Source organism: Dasypus novemcinctus, chromosome 9 (assembly GCF_030445035.2).
Source record: "Dasypus novemcinctus isolate mDasNov1 chromosome 9, mDasNov1.1.hap2, whole genome shotgun sequence".
NCBI lineage: Eukaryota > Metazoa > Chordata > Mammalia > Cingulata > Dasypodidae > Dasypus > Dasypus novemcinctus.
The window spans coordinates 59,520,696-59,536,938 of record NC_080681.1 but is presented as its reverse complement, the minus strand read 5'-3'; the positions used below and the strand labels follow the sequence as shown (position 1 = coordinate 59,536,938).

Genomic DNA, 16,243 nt, shown 5'->3' with positions numbered 1-16,243 from the left:
AAAAACATAGAGTGAATGGACTGAATGAGTCATGAACTTAAATATTATAGTGGAAGTGGAAGCGAAATCTAGAAAGGCTATTTGACAGTTGTCATGATATTTGAAAGAGGTTGAAACAAATTTGTGATATTGGAATGCAGATAATGAGTAAGATAGTATTTTAATTATACATGACAAACACAAGCATTTGAGAAAAATCTCTCAGTCCTTTGTCCACATGGACCTTGGGAGACTGGAAGAAACTGAAGCTCCTTGAAAAGACATTTAGGAATGTTTCCAGACACAAAAGGAAATTTGTCAAAGGACAGTTAAAGGAAAATTTTTCTGCAATAGAGATGAGGAGAGTAGTAGTGAGGATGATTTCTCTATGGATAGTGAAAAGATGTTAAAGATGAGACTAAGAATAGAAGAAAATATAAAAGAATGAGATACATGTTTAGATAGAGATCCGTGTGGTAAAGAGTTTGTGAATAGTATGAGGTCTTTAGTAGAAAGGAGTGGAACATCAAGCAATAAAATATGTTTGAAAGTTATAACTTTTCTATTTTAATGTAGTAGATAGAAGAGGAAAAAAGTGAAAAAACACATAGGAGCTTTTCCCAAATTCTAAGGCCCTAATGTCAGTTTCTTAACAAAGAAATATATGTTTCTAACCTCTTAACAACCATGTCCTTGATTTGAGTCTTACCATCTAGGAGAGTGATGATGAATATTCTTGATTTCTAATTATTTAATTCTAATAGCTTACCTTGTTTAGGAATTATGGCCTTTGGAAGAAGAAGCCAAATAATTATATTAAGAAATTTAAAGTCTAGTTTTATTGGATATATCTCTGAATTTTTGTCATTTTTTTAACTTTTAAATATATGAATAAAAATTACTAATGTAATAAAAATTTGCTAAATGCTGAAAGCATTAAACAGTGCTTTGAAATTTAAAAAATCACATGACAGAAAATCAATTTAAATGATACTCTAATTTTTTTAAGTTGGGTGGTTTTGAGGATGTAATTTATATGCAGTTAAATTCACTCTTTTTAGGTATATAGTTCAATGAGTTTTGGCAAATGTTTACAGTCAGGCAACCACCACCATAGTCAAGATATACACTAATTCCATCACCCCCAAATGTTCTCTCAGTCCCTTTTATCTACTGATCAAATTTCTGTTCGCATAGTTTTGCCCCTTCCAAAATGTCGTATAAATGGATCATACTTTTACATCTTACTTCTTTTACTTAACACGATGATTTTGAATTTCATCCATTTTGCTTCATGAATCAGTACTTCATTCACTTTTATTGCTCAGTAATAATCCATTGTATGGGTATGTCAGAATTTGTTTATCCATTCACCAATTGATGGGCATTATGTTGGTTCCCATTTTTGCTGTTATGAATAAAGTTGATATAAATATTTAAGTAGTCTTTCTGTGAACATATGTTTTCTTTTCCTAAGAATGATTTTCTGGTTAGTATAGTAAATGTATTTTTAACTTTATAGGAAACTTCCAAACTCTTTTCCAAAATAGATGTTCCATTTTGTACTCCCACTTGCAATTTATAAGAAATTATTCCTCATCCTTTTCAAAATTTGGTACCATTGGTTTTGAGTTTTTTAAATATATGTTTTTAGCCAATCTAATAGATGTAGTATCTCATGGTGGCATCTTATGGTAGTTTTTTTTTTAACAAGTCAGTTTTATTGATACATACTAATAAAGTATACAGTTCATCCAAAGTGTACAATCAATGACATTTGTTATAATCACATAGATAAGCATTCATCACTTCAGTCATTATTAGAGTATTTTATTATTTCAGTAATAATAATAAATGAAAAACAGGCAAACAAACAAGAAAATTCCTCACCTCTCAATCTCTCTATGCTTCCCCCACTGTACATAGCTGCTGTTTCTATCCGAAGTGTATAAGCAATGGCTTTTAGTATAATCACAATGTACATTCAGCATATCAAAAATTTTAGAACAATTTCATTACTCTAAAAATAAAGACTCCAAACCCTTAGCATTCCTTCCTCAGACGTACATAAATACTAATCTAAGTTAATCTTTATAAATTGATTTATATTTACATTTTATATAAATGGAATCATGTAATATGTTTTACTCTGTGTCTGGTCTCCTTCACTTAGTATAATTTTTTGTCTGATATTAATATTTTATAGTATTAACTTATATATGTTTAGCTTCAAAGAAAAAGTCTTATATATGTAATTCTACCCAAATTCATATTTCACATAATATATTTAGTTTATGATAGGGCAATCATGCAGTATTTGTATGATTTTTTGTGTCTGGCTTGATTCACTCAACATAATGTCCTCCAGGTTCATCCATATTGTCATATGTTTCACATCTTCATTTGGTCTTGCCACTGCATAATATTCCATCATGTGTATATTCCACAATTTATCATTCATCAGTTGATGGACACCTGAGTTGTTTCCAAATATCAGCTATTATGAATAATGCTGCTGTGAACACCAGTATGCAGATGTCTGTTCGTGTCACTTCTCTCAGTTCTTCTAGGTATATACCTAGCAATGGTATTGCTGGTCTATATTCAAGTCTATATTCAACTTCCTTAGGAACTGCCAAACAGTCTTTCACAGTAGCTATACCATTCTACATTCCCACCAACAGTGAATAAGTGTTCCTATCTCCCCACACCCTCTCCAACATTTATAGTTTTCCAACTTTTGATAGCAGCCAGTCTAATAGGTATGAAATGATACCTCGTTTTAGTTTTGATTTGCATTTCCTTAATCACTAGTGATGTTGAACATTTTCCATGTGTTTCTTTGCCATTTGTATTTCGTCTTTGGACCATTGTCTTTTCAAATCTTTTGCCCATTTTTTAATTAGATACTTTGGCTTATTATTGTTGAGTTGTATGATCTCCTTACATATCATGGATATTAAACCCTTATGGATATGTCATTGCCAAATATTTTCTTCCATTGAGTTGGCTGCCTTTTCACCCTTTTGACAAAGTCCTTTCAGTTGCAAGAGTGTTGAATTCTGAGGAGGTTCCATTTATCTCTGTTTTCTTTTATTGCTCATGCTTTGGGCAAGGTTTAAGAAACTATCACCTACCCCAAGATCTTGAAGATGTTTTCCTACATTTTCTTCTAGGAATTTTATGGTTGTTATTTTTATATTTAGGTCCTTGATCCATTTTGAGTTAGTTTTTGTATAAGGTATGAGATAGGGGTCTCCTTTCTTTCTTTTGGATATGGCTCTTCAGTTCACCCAGCAGCATTTGTTGAATAGACTGTTCTGGCCCAACTTGGCCAAAAATCACTTGAATTTTATAAGGGTCAATTTCTCATTTCTCAATTCAGTTCCATTACTCAATCTGTCTGTCCTTATGCTAGTGCCTTGCTTTACCACTGTAGCTAAGGAATATGCTTTAAAGTCAGGAAGTGAAAGTCCTCCAACTTTGTTTTTCTTTTTTTTTTTTTTTTTTTTTTTTTTTAATTTTTTTATTTTTTATTGACTTTGTAATAATATTACATTAAAAATATATATGTGAGGTCCCATTCAACCCCACCCCCCCACCCCCCCTCTCCCCCCACCCCCAACAACACTCGTTCCCATCATCATGACACATCCATTGGATTTGGTAAGTACATCTTTGGGCACCTCTGCACCTCATATACATTGGTTCACATCATGGCCCATACTCTCCTCTATTCCATCATGTAGGCCCTGTGAGGATTTACAATGTCCGGTGATTACCTCTGAAGCACCATCCAGGGCAGCTCCATGTCCCGAAGACGCCTCCACCTCTCATCTCTTCCTGCCTTTCCCCATACCCTTTGTCCATTATGTCCACTTTTCCCAATCCAATACCACCTCTTCTATGTGGACACTGGATTGGTTGTGTCCATTGCACCTTTATGTCAAGAGGAGGCTCAGATTCCACCTGGATGCTGGATGCAATCCTCCCATTTTCATTTTTGGCTATTCAGGTCCCCTTACCATTTCAAATTAATTTGATTGTTGGCTTTTCAGTTTCGGCAAAAAAGGCTGTTAGGATTTTTATTGTGATTACATTGAATCTGTAAATTAGTTTAGGTAGAATTGACATCTTAATAATATTTGGTCTTCCAATCCATGAACATGGAATGTCCTTCCATTTATTTAAGTCTTCTTTGGTTTCTTTTAGCAGTGTTTTGTAGTTTTCTGAATACATGTCCTTTATGTCCTTAGTTAAGTTTATTACTAAATATTGATTGTTTTAGTTGCTATTATAAATGGACATTTTTTCTGATTTCCTCCTCAGATTGCACATCAGTAGTATGTAGAAACGCCATTGATTTTTGTGTATTAATCTTGTATCCTGCCACTTTGCTGAACTTGTCTATTAATTCTAGTAGCTTTGTGTGGATTTTTCAGATTTTCTAGATATAGGATCATGTCATCAGCATTTAGTGAAAGTTCTACTTCTTCCTTTCTTATTTGGATGCCTTTTATGTCTTTGTCTAGCCTAATTGCTGTAGCTAGAAATTCTAGCACAATTTTGAATAATAATTTTGACAGTGGGCATCCTTGTCTTGTTCCTGATCTCAGCAAGAAATCTTTCAGTATTTCAAGATTGAGTATAACGCTAGATGTAGGCTTTTTATATATTCACTTTGTCATATTGAGAAAGTTTCCTTCTATTCCTATCTTCTGGTGTTTTTAATCAAGAAAGGGTGCCAATTTCTACAAAAAGAAAAAAGAGAAAGAGAAAGAGAAAGAAAGAAAGAAAGAGAGAAAGCGAGAAAGAGAAAAAGAGAGAAAGAGAGAAAGAAAGAAAGAAATTTTCATAGGAATTGCACTGAATCAATTTGAAGAGAATTGATATCTTAACATTTAGTGTTTCTGTCTATGAGCATATCACAATACTTTTTTAGGTCTTAAAATTTCTTATATCAATTGTTTGTAGATGTTGGCATATAAATCTTGCACATGTTGTGTTAATTTTATTTTGAAATATATTTGTATAATTGTACAGGATTTGTTTCGTTGTTCCAATTGTTTATTATTGGTATATAGAAATACAATTTATTGTTGTCCATTGTCCTTATTTCCTGAAACTTGCTAAACTTACTTATTAGCTCTGTATCTTTTTCTGTAAATTTTGGGGAAACTTTCTATATACCTCTTATGCTATCTGAATAAAGACAGTTTACTTCATCCTTTTCAATTTGTATGTCTTTTACTTCTCTTTCTTGCCCTATTGTCCAGCCTAGGACCTGTTTTGCAATGATGAATAGAAGGCGTAAAAGGAAACATTGCTTCTTCCCCATAGGGAGAAAAGTATTCAGAAGCAGAAGCTCACCATTCAGTATGATTGTTAACTCCTGTTTTTTTCATGTGTCTTATTTTTTCAAGGCTGCTGTGATAAATTGCATACAAAGAGTTGGCTGGAAAAGAATTTATTGGCTCATAGTTTAGATGCTAGAAGTTGAAAATCAAGGCATTGGCAAAGCCATGTTTTCTCCCAGAGTTAGTAATGTTCTAGTGATGGAAGTCCTCCATCACTTGGCAATGTTCTTGGTCTCCTTCTCTGGCTTTCTCTAAATGACCTCATCTGAATTTCTTCTCTTTATAAGGCTTCTAGCAATACAGATTGAGAACCACCCTACTTAGGTACACATATGTAGAATCTTAGAAGGTCCTATTCACAAATAACTCCATACTTTAACTAAGAATACATCTTTAAAATGGTCTTATTTACAAACGGGTTCACACCCACAAGAATGCTGATTAAGATTAAGAATATGTCCTTTGTTGGGGTATACGATTCAGTCTACCACAATATGACCAAGTTTCCAATAACATAGTCCTCATCTCCTTTTTTATTCTCTCTTTAAGTTTTTTAAATGTTATATTCAAAAAATATAAGTGGTCTCCATGTACTCCCCACCTCCCTCACTCCATTCCTCCCACATCAACAACCTCTTTCATCATATTGGGGCATTCATTGCATTTGGTGAATACATTTTGGAGCACTGCTGCACCACATGGATAATCGTTTACATTGTAATTTACACTGTCCCCCATTCCATCCAGTGGGCCATGGCAAGACATACAATGTCCAGCATCTATCCCTGCAGTACCACCCAGGACAACTCCAAGTCCTGAAAATGCCCCCACATCGTATCTCTTCTTCCCTCTCCCTTCCCTCAGCAGCTACCGTGGCCACTTTCTCCACATCAGTGCTACAATTTCTTCCATTACTAATCACAATAATTCCATAGTAGAATATCAGTAAGTCCACTCTAGTCCATGCTCTATTCCTCTATCCTGTGGACCCTAGGATGGTTATGTCCACTCCATCTCGCTATTGAGATGGGGCTTAGATTCCACGTGGATGATGGATGCAATTCTCCTGCTTGCAGTTGTAGGCACTCTTGGCTCCCTGGTATGGTGGTTGACCTTCTTCACGTCCCTGTTAGCTGGCCAGGGTAAGTCCAATAAACCAGAAGATAGGAGTTACATCTCCTTTTAAGCCCTCGTGAGCAGCATCCTTCAATCTAGATTCCTATTAACAATCTTTGCAAGGAAAGTTTGATTTTCTACATAATGGTCTTTAATATTCATCTAGTTTCTGACCACTGCCTGTTTCCAAAGCCTTTCCACTTTTTTAGATATTTGTTGCAGTAGAGCTGTACTTCCAGGTACCAAAAGCCTTGTTAATTTTCTAATGCTGAGTAACAAATTACCACAAATTCAGCAGCTTAAAATAACACACATACATCCTGTAGTTTCTGTGGGTCAGGAATCTAGGAATCTGGGTTCCCTGTTTCTGGGTTTCACCAGGCTAAAATTAAGGCATTTATCAGCCATATTGCCATCTGAAGTCTCAACTGCAGAAGAATATACTTTCAGGCTCACTGGGGTTGTCGGCAGAATTCATTTCCTTGCAGCTAAAGGGCTGAAGATGTTGACTTTTTGCTGGCTGTCCATGAGAGGCTGCTCCCAGGTTTTAGAGGTCGCCTGCAGTGCTTTGCCACAATGTGCTCTCCATAGGCAATTCACAGAATAGCAGTTTTCTTCTTCGAGGACAGCTGAAGAGTCAGAATGAGTGACATCATATAATGTTTGCCACATTCCATTGGTTAGGCACAAGTCACAGTTACCACCATTATTCAAGGGGGAAAGTACTATACAAGGGATAAACCTCAGGAGGTGAGGGTCATGGAAGCCACCTTAGATTCTGTATGCTACACACTGTATCTGGTTTGCTGAGAGTTTTTATTATTACTAAATATTACAATTTGTTGAATTTTTTTAACATCTATTGATATGATCATATAGGTTTTTTCTTTAGTCTTCCTAAAATTAGTATTTTTTTACTTCTCTCTTTTTTCCCTCATCATTCTGACCAGAGGGTTTTCAATTTTATTGCTTTTCTCAAAAACGAAAAAAATGACAACAAAAAAAACAGATCAGACATACTACAGAGATTTTTGTAGGATTGTCCAAACTACTGCAATAAAGCAACCCAAAAGTTTTATATAATATATGAAAGTTATGTTTAAACTATACTGTAGTCTATTTGATATACAATAACATTATGTCTGAAAAAACAAGGTATATATCGTAAGTATACTTTATTGCTAAAAACTGCTAACCATCATCTGAGCCTTCTGCAAGTCATAACTTTTGCTGACAGAGGGCCTTACTTTGATGTTGATGGCTGCTGACTGAACAGGATGGTGGTTGCTGAAGGTTGGGGTAGCTATGGCAATTTCTTAAAATAAGACAACGGTGAAATTTGCTGCATCAATTGACTCTTCCTTTCACAAAAGAATTCTCTGTAGCCCACAATGCTGTTTGATAGCAATTTTCCCATTGTAGAACTTCTTTCAAAATTGGAGTCAATCCTTTTAAACCTTGCTGCTATTTTATCAACAAGGCTTATTTAGCATTCTAAATCCTTTCTTGTCATTTCATCAGTGTTCACTGCATCTTCACCAGGAGTAGTTTCCATATCATGGACCCACTTTCTTTGTTCCTCCAAAGAAGCAACTCCTCATCCATTCAAGTTTTATCATGTCCTTGCAACAACAATCAATTCACATTTTCGGGCTCCATTTTTTTTTTCCTTTTTTTTTATTTTTTAAAAGATACTTTAGATTACATAAATGTTACAGAGAACATATAGGGGATTCCCTTATTCCCTGCTCCCTCCCGACACCTCCCACATTTTCCCACATTAGCAACATCTTTCATTAGTGTGGTATATTTGTTGCAATTGATAAACACATTTTGGAGCACTACCCCTAAGCATGGATTATAGCTTGCAATACAGTTTACACTCTCTCCCACACAATTCTGTAGATTATGGCAAGATATATAATGACCTGTATTTGTCATTGTACTGTCATTCAGGATGATTCCCAAGTCCTGAAAATGTCCCCATATTACACCTGTTTTTCATTCTTCCTACCCTCAGAACCACCAGTGACCACTGTCTCCACATCAGTGATATTTCTTCCATTGTTAGTATCATTATATCTATAATTGAATACCAGTAAGTCTACTTTAGTTCGTAGTTCATTCCCCAATCCTGAAGATTCTGGGATGGTGATGCCCACTCCACCTTTAATTGAAGGAGTACTTCAATCCCATATGGCCAATGGATGGAACTCTCTTGCTTGCTGTTATAGCCACTCTCAGTTGCTAGGGATGGTTGCTGTCCATGCTTACCTCCTTGATAGTTGTCCTGGGTGAGGCCAATGAACTGGAGAGTAGGGGTTGCAACTCCTTTGAGATTCAGGGCCCAGCTGGCACATGGCCAGCTCAAAGATTTAAGTCTCTTGAATGTACGCCTACCAAATTTAGTATTAATTATAAGTTCAGGTAGGACAGAAGAGCCATGTGTAGAGATACCACATCTGAGTCCAACTCTGTCACACTGCAGAGCATAAATTCAAAAGTAGGGCCCACTAGCAAGTAACCAAACTCCTGGGCTATCTGCCCTGACTATTGTGTCTGGATGTCTCCAGAGCCCTCAGGTCAGACTCCACTTATAATTCTAGTTCTCTTGCTGTTTCCACCACATCTGCAGTTACTGCCCTCACTTATGTCTTGAACCCCTTAAAGTCATCTGTGAGGCTTGGAGTCACCTTTTTCCAAACTCCTGTTAATATTGATATTTTGACCTCCTCCCATGAATCATGAATGTTCTTAATGGCTTCTAGAATGGTGAATCCTTCCCAGAATATATTCAACTGACTTTTCCCAGATCCATCAGAGCAATCACTCTCTATGACAACTATAATCTTAAAAAATATATTTCTTAAATAATAATACTTAACAGTCAAAAGTATTCCTTGATCCATGGGCTGCAGGATGGAAGATGTGTGAGTAGGCATGAAAACAGTAGTATCATTGTACATCTCCATCAGAGCTCTTGGGTGACCAAGTTTGTTGTCAATGAGCAGAATATTTTAAAGGAACCTTTGTTCTAAGCAGTAGATCTCAACATTGGGCATAAAATACTCAGTAAACTATGTTATAAACCAATGTACTGTTATCTAGGCTTTGTTATTCTATTTATAGAGCACAGGCAGAGTAGGTTTAGAATAATTCTGAAGGTCCCTAGGAAATTTGAAATGGTAAATAAGTATTGACCTCAACTTAAAGTCACCAGCTGCATTAACCCCTAACAATAGAATCAGCCTCTCCTTTGAAACTTTGAAGCCAGGCATTGCCTTCTGCTTCATAGCTATGAAAGTCCTAAATGGCATCTTCTTTCAATAGGAGCCTGTTTGATCTATAATGAAAATCTGTTGTTTAGTGTAGTCACTTTCATCAATTATCTTGCTTAGATCTTCTGGATAACTTGCTACAACTTCTACAGCAGGCCTTGCTGTTTCACCTTGTATTTTATGTTATGATGATGGCTTCTTTCCTTAAAGGGAGAGATGTGTGACTTTTTCTTGCACTTAGAGACCATTGTAGGATTATTAACTGGCCTACTTTCAAAAATGTTTTACCCCAGGGAATAGGGAAGCCTAAGGAGAGGAGAACAGACACAGAACAGATGATCTGAGGAGCAATCAGAACATACCCAACATTTAAAAAATAAGTTCACTGTCTTATATGGGTGCAGTTCATGACGGCCCAAAACATTACAATAGTAGCATCAAAGAGTGTAGATCACATAAGAGATATAATAATAATGAAAAATTTTAAATATTGTGAGAATTGCCAAAATGTGACAAAAAACACAAAGTGAGCACATGCTGTTAACAAGGTATGTGTTATTGCATTTTTCAGATACTATGCCATTAGCAGATGTCAGTGTCATTTTTCCAACAGCTCATGGTCACTTCATGTCTCTGTGTAACTTTTTAAAAATTTATTGAAGTATATCACTCATACATAAACATACATAAACAATAATTGTATAGTAATAGTTGCAAACTTATAAAACAAACATACATACCATCATACAAGACTCTCATATCTCACCTCACCCTACAGCCAATACTTTGCATTGTTGTGAAATGTTTTTGACTAATAATTAAAGAGCATCCTGAAAATATTACTACTAATCAAACTCTCTTAGATTTGGTGTGTTTTTCCCCCAACCCAGCCTATTTATTATTATTATTACTATATCATTTATACATGAGCATACATAAACAATTAGTTTATTGTAAAAGTTGTAAACTTATAAAGCAAACACACATAACATCATACAGGGCTCCCATACATCAGCCTTCCACCAATACCTTTCATTGTTGTGTTACATTTGTTACAAATTATGAAATAATATTTTCAAAAATCTTACTACTAACTATAGTTCTTATCTTACATTTGGTGTATTTTCCTCCCAACCCACCCTCTTATTATTTTTTAAATATATTTTTATGACAGAAGTTGTAAATTTACAAAACAATCATGTACGTGTACAAAATGACCATTCAACACCCCTCTACCAACACACCAAACCATGGTAGAACATTTGTTACAGATAATGAGATAATATCATCACACTATCACCAGGTCCATAGTGTATGTTTGGCATACCTTTTAGATACTCCCCCATTATCAACACAGTACATCTTTGGCATAGATGCATGAATATTACAGTATTACTCCTAGCCACAGTCGATAGGTCACTCCAGCTGTATTTTTCCCATGCTTCTCCACATATTCCCACCACTCTGCAATAGTGATGTACATCTGCTGTAGCCCACAAAGGACACTCTTGCATCTGCACCATCAACCACAATTCTCATCCACCTCTGGATTTATAGTCTTAGTCAGTCCCTAGATTATTTTCTAGCTTTCTTTCAAACTGGTATTTATATCCTTAGACTACCCTTTTCTGCTACAGCCCCATTTATAAACCAGCTGTTTTCCATTAACTCTATACATTTCAACACTTACACAGTAAAGTTAATTAAAATTTCTACATACATTCAATATCAGTAGTCCATCTCATTCCTCCTCTTATCTCCTTTTAGAATTCTAAACTCACCCTCATTTTTGAAAGACAATCTTGCCAGAGATAAGATTCTTGGCTGGAAGTTTTCCTCTTCAGTATTTTAAATGTATCACACCACTGTCTTTTGCCTCCATGGTTTCTGATGAGAAATTGGCACTTAATCTTATTGGGTATCCCTTATATGTTAGGCATTGCTTTTCTCTTGCTGTTCTCAGAATTCTTTTTGTCTTTGGAATTTGACATTCTGATTAGTAAATCTTGGTGTCTATTTCGATTTATTCAGATGAGAGTATGTTGTGCTTCTTGGGCATGGATATCTACATCCTTTAATAGGGTTGAGAAATTTTCTACCATTATTTCTTCATTATTCCTTCTGCTCCTTTTACCCTTCTCTTCTCCTCCTGGGACACACATGACACATATGTTTGCACATATCTTACTGTCGTTTAGTTCCCTGAGAACTTGTTCCATTTTTTCCATTATTCATCTGCTCTTTTGTATGTTTGCTTTCAGAGGCTATTTCTTCAAGATCACCAATTCTTTCTTCTGCCTCTTCAAATCTGTATTATATAATTCCAGTGTATTTTTAATTTTATTTATTGCACCTTTAATTCCTGTAAGTTCTGCTATTTCTCTATGTATGCTTTCAAATTCCTGTTTGTGCTTATCCAGTGTCTTCTTTTTTAAAAAGATTTATTTATTTATTTCTTCCCCCTTCCTCCCTTGTTTGCTGTCTGTGTCCACTTGCTGTGTATTCTTCTGTTTCTGCTTCTATTCTCATTAGGCAGCTCTGGGAAGCAATCCTGGGACCTTCCATAGTGGGAGAGAGGTGATTATTTTCTTGTGCCACCTCAGCTTCCTGGTCTGCTGCATCTTTTATTATCTCCTCTCTGTGTTTGTTTTTTTTGCATCATCTTGCTGTAGCAGCTCTCCACATGGGCCAGCACTCCTGCGCAGGGCAGCTCTCCTGCATGGGGAAGCACTCCTGCACAGGACAGCACTCCTGTGTCGGTACTCCCATGCAGGGCAGCACTCCGTGTGGGCCAGCTCACCACAAAGGCCAGCTTGCCTTCACCAGGAGGCCCTGGGTATCGAACTCTGGACATCCTATATGGTAGACAGAGCCCAGTTTCTTGAGTGATATCCACTTCCTTCCAATGTCTTCTTAATATCCCTAGTCTCTTTAGCCATCTCATTGAATCTATTAAGGAGATTTGTTTGAACATCTATGATTAGTTGTCTCAACTCTTTTGTATCATCTGGAAGCTTATCTTATTCCATTAACTGTGTCATATCTTCCTGTTTCTTGGGATGGGTTGTAATTTTTTGTTGGTGTCTTGGCATCAGCTTACTAGATGTATTTATTCTGGATGCAGTGTTTTTCTTTAATTTAGGGCTTTCTTGCCCTTTCTCTCTTACTTGTTGTATAGTAGAGCTATAGTAGTTGGTGCTGTAAGCTGTGGAGCCTCAAGCTGCCCTCATTGCCCTAGGAACCAATGAAACTTCTACCAACTTTCTCCTTTATCAAGGGTAGGGACAGAGCTACAACTGTGTGTAATAATCCAAGCAGTGCAGGCCTAGACTGTAGTTGCCCAGAGAGACTGATGAAGCTTCACTCCCCTTTCTTCCCTACCTGGGGCAGGGATAGAGCTGCAGGTGTGAGCAGCAATCTATTCAGTGCAGGTCCAAAATGATCACAGTTACCTTGGTAGATTTCTGACTGTTCAGTCTGTGCCAGCCAAATATTCCTGTAGTTACCCAGAGAGGCTGGTGTAGGGCTCACATCCTTCTCCCTGCTATAGGTGAGACTTAAGCCTAGGCTAGGGCTGCAGTCAAATCTGGGTGAAACAAAGGTGTCTCTGCCATCACTGCGATTTTCAGTCAGCCCAGCTACCCCTCATGCTGGGGGTGGAGTCAATATGGAGACTACTGGCCTCTTTCCAACTTTAACATTTTCAAACTTTAGCTGTTCTTAGGGTTATGCTTTAGTCAGATGAATTTACTAATCAGTAGCTGTAGCAGTTTGATATTATTGATGAATTTCAAAAAGAAATATTGGATTATGTTTGTAAACTAATCTTTTCCTCTGGGCATATTAGATTATATTGATTATGTAAACCTCTTATACCAGTAGGGCATTGAGATAAAAGGCATGGCAAAGGACAGAGTTGGAGGGTTTTTGATGTTAGAGTTTGATGCTGAAGCCTTAAGCTAAAGTCCCAGGAAGTAAGCTCACAGAGGAAGAGAAGCTAGCCTCAGGAAGAGAGGAACACTGAGCCCAGGAAGAAGCAAGCCTTGGGAAGAGAGGAACCCTGAACCCAGAGAAGCAAGACCCTGGAAAAGAGGAACCCAGGCAACCTGAACCCTCATAGCCATGGGCAGCCATCTTGCTCCAACATGTGAAAATAGACTTTGGTGAGGAAGTAACTTATGCTTATGGCTTGGTATCTGTAAGTTCCTTCCCCAAATAAATACCCTTTATAAAAACCAGACAATTTTTGATATTTTGCATCAGCACCCCATTGGCTAACTGTACCTGAAGTGAGTAGCCACTGTGTCTCCCTCTCCTATTTTTAGGAAATGGAGCTTCCAATTCTAGTCACAGAACAGTTCCTGGTATGCCTTGTGCCTCCAGAATAGAATGATCACCAGTCTCCACGGTGTGGCCTGTATTTTCCTGGAGAGGCTGGTGCAGGTCCCCCCCAGCTTCCTCCCTGCCAGAGGTAGGGCTGGGGCTTTTGCTAGAACTACAGTCTGATCTGAATTGAAAGAAGCTGGTCCCTGCCAGCACTGGGATTTTCAGTCTGCCCGGCTTTCCCTTGTGTCAGGGGCAGAGTTAAAATGGTGGCTCCCAGCCTCTTTCTGATGGGACAGGTTCACATTTTAGCTGTTCTTAGGATTTTATTTTAGCCTGCTTAATTTACTAATCATTAGCTGAAGTTGGTGCCCAACCATCTCTTCCTCCCCCATTTTTGGGAATTAGAGCTTTCAATTCCAGCCATGGAACAGCTTCCGAGCCAGTTTGTGCCTCCAGTGGAGGATGAGCACCAGTCTCCATGGTGTGGAGTGCTTTACTTGGGAATCTTCTGTGTGATGGGAAGGAGACTCCTCCTTCCATTCCTTCAAGGATGTTGCAGGATGCTCTTCTGGTGTCCTGGAGAGCCCTAATGGGTGCTTTAGATAGTTCTGGCTGATTACTAACTGGCCTGTAGCACGAGCTGACCCTAGGTGCTTCTGACTCTACCACCATCTTGCTGGTTGTCCCTGTCACATTTTAAGATATGCACATTGTTTTATTATATATAATGCTATTACACACAATAAACTACAGTATACTGTAAACATAATTTTTATATGCACTGGGAAACCAAAGAATTCATGTGACTCACTTTATTGCAATATTCAGTTTATTGCAGTAGTCTGGAACCAAACCCACAATATCTCTGACTTATGCCTATACTCAATGTGAAAAGCAAGGACCAACATTTATTGAGAACCTCCCATTTCCAAGGCTTTTTAAAAATCCATTTCCCAAGCTTTTAAGATACACGATTTCATTTTAATATTCACAGAAGCCTTATGATGTAGATAAATGTAATTCACAAAGATGTTATTTGAATACCTGGGTTTCTTTCACTAAACAGCACTAATTCTGAAGAAGTATTTTGATTTTTTTAAAACTGAAAAATTCATTTTGAAAAAACTTGAAACATTTCTAATGCTCAACAATAAGAAAATTACTAATTATTTTTTAGCTACTGGATGGATATGAAGGTTATATATAGATTGAATATATGTCTCCTTTTGCCCAAGTTATCCCAGTTTACACCTCCTGATGTGTCATAATTAATAATAGGTCTTTAACTTTCAAAAGTGTCCACGTATGAATGATAGATTATACAGCCACTCTAGTTATATAGCAAAATTGAAAGATAATTATACATAAAGTGAAAAATTATGATGCCAGTATGTAGTGATGTTAAAAATTAATAGGAATTCAGATTAGAAATAAATACATGAAATGTTAATCATAGTTGTGTTAATGGGATGGAATTATGAACTATATTTTTCTTTTCTCTTTGTTTTCCAAATGTTCTACAATATTGCTATATTCATTTATATTTTAATTTCTCTAAATTAAAATTTTGATGTAAAATGCCCTTCCATTTAGAGTAGAAACTTTTACAATTCGTTTCTTACTCACAACTTATTAAATCTCTAATTGTATGTGGTTTAATTATTCTATTTTAGGTCAGATGCTTATAACATTTTATTTAACTTCTAAAGTAAACACAATTAGAAAAGAAAAACATTGAAATATGGGTGCCTACAGCCAATCCTAATTTGCCTTTTCCAACATTGAAATTAGCAATAATAAAAGTATTTTAAATAATATTCTAGTTAATATTGAAAGGTCAGAATAAAAACTAAACCACAGAAAAGAAATAGAATTGATCCTATTTACTGAGTTCTTACTATGTGACAAGTAGTTATTTAATCACTGGAGCAACTCTGAGAAGTGGATATTAGCATCTCCATTTTACAAATAAAGAAACTTAGTCTTACAGAGATTAATTTGCATAGTTTACATAGAAAATAACTGGAAGGACTCTGATCTAATCCAGGTCTTCTGATATCAATGACCATGGGCTTAATCATTATAATGCATGGGTTTCTCATTCTATTATCATCTTTCTTTGATGTATTAGTATATCTCTTTTAATTTAAGAATGTAATAAAATTAGAGTATATGTAATAGGAGAAT

The 16,243-nt window shown here is 36.3% G+C and overlaps 1 protein-coding gene across 3 annotated transcripts in view; it reads left to right on the top strand.

Annotated features, from left to right (window-relative positions):
* LRRC7 (leucine rich repeat containing 7) overlaps positions 1-16,243 on the top strand; it is a 641,808-nt gene that overhangs the window by 348,793 nt on the left and 276,772 nt on the right. The window lies entirely within an intron of this gene.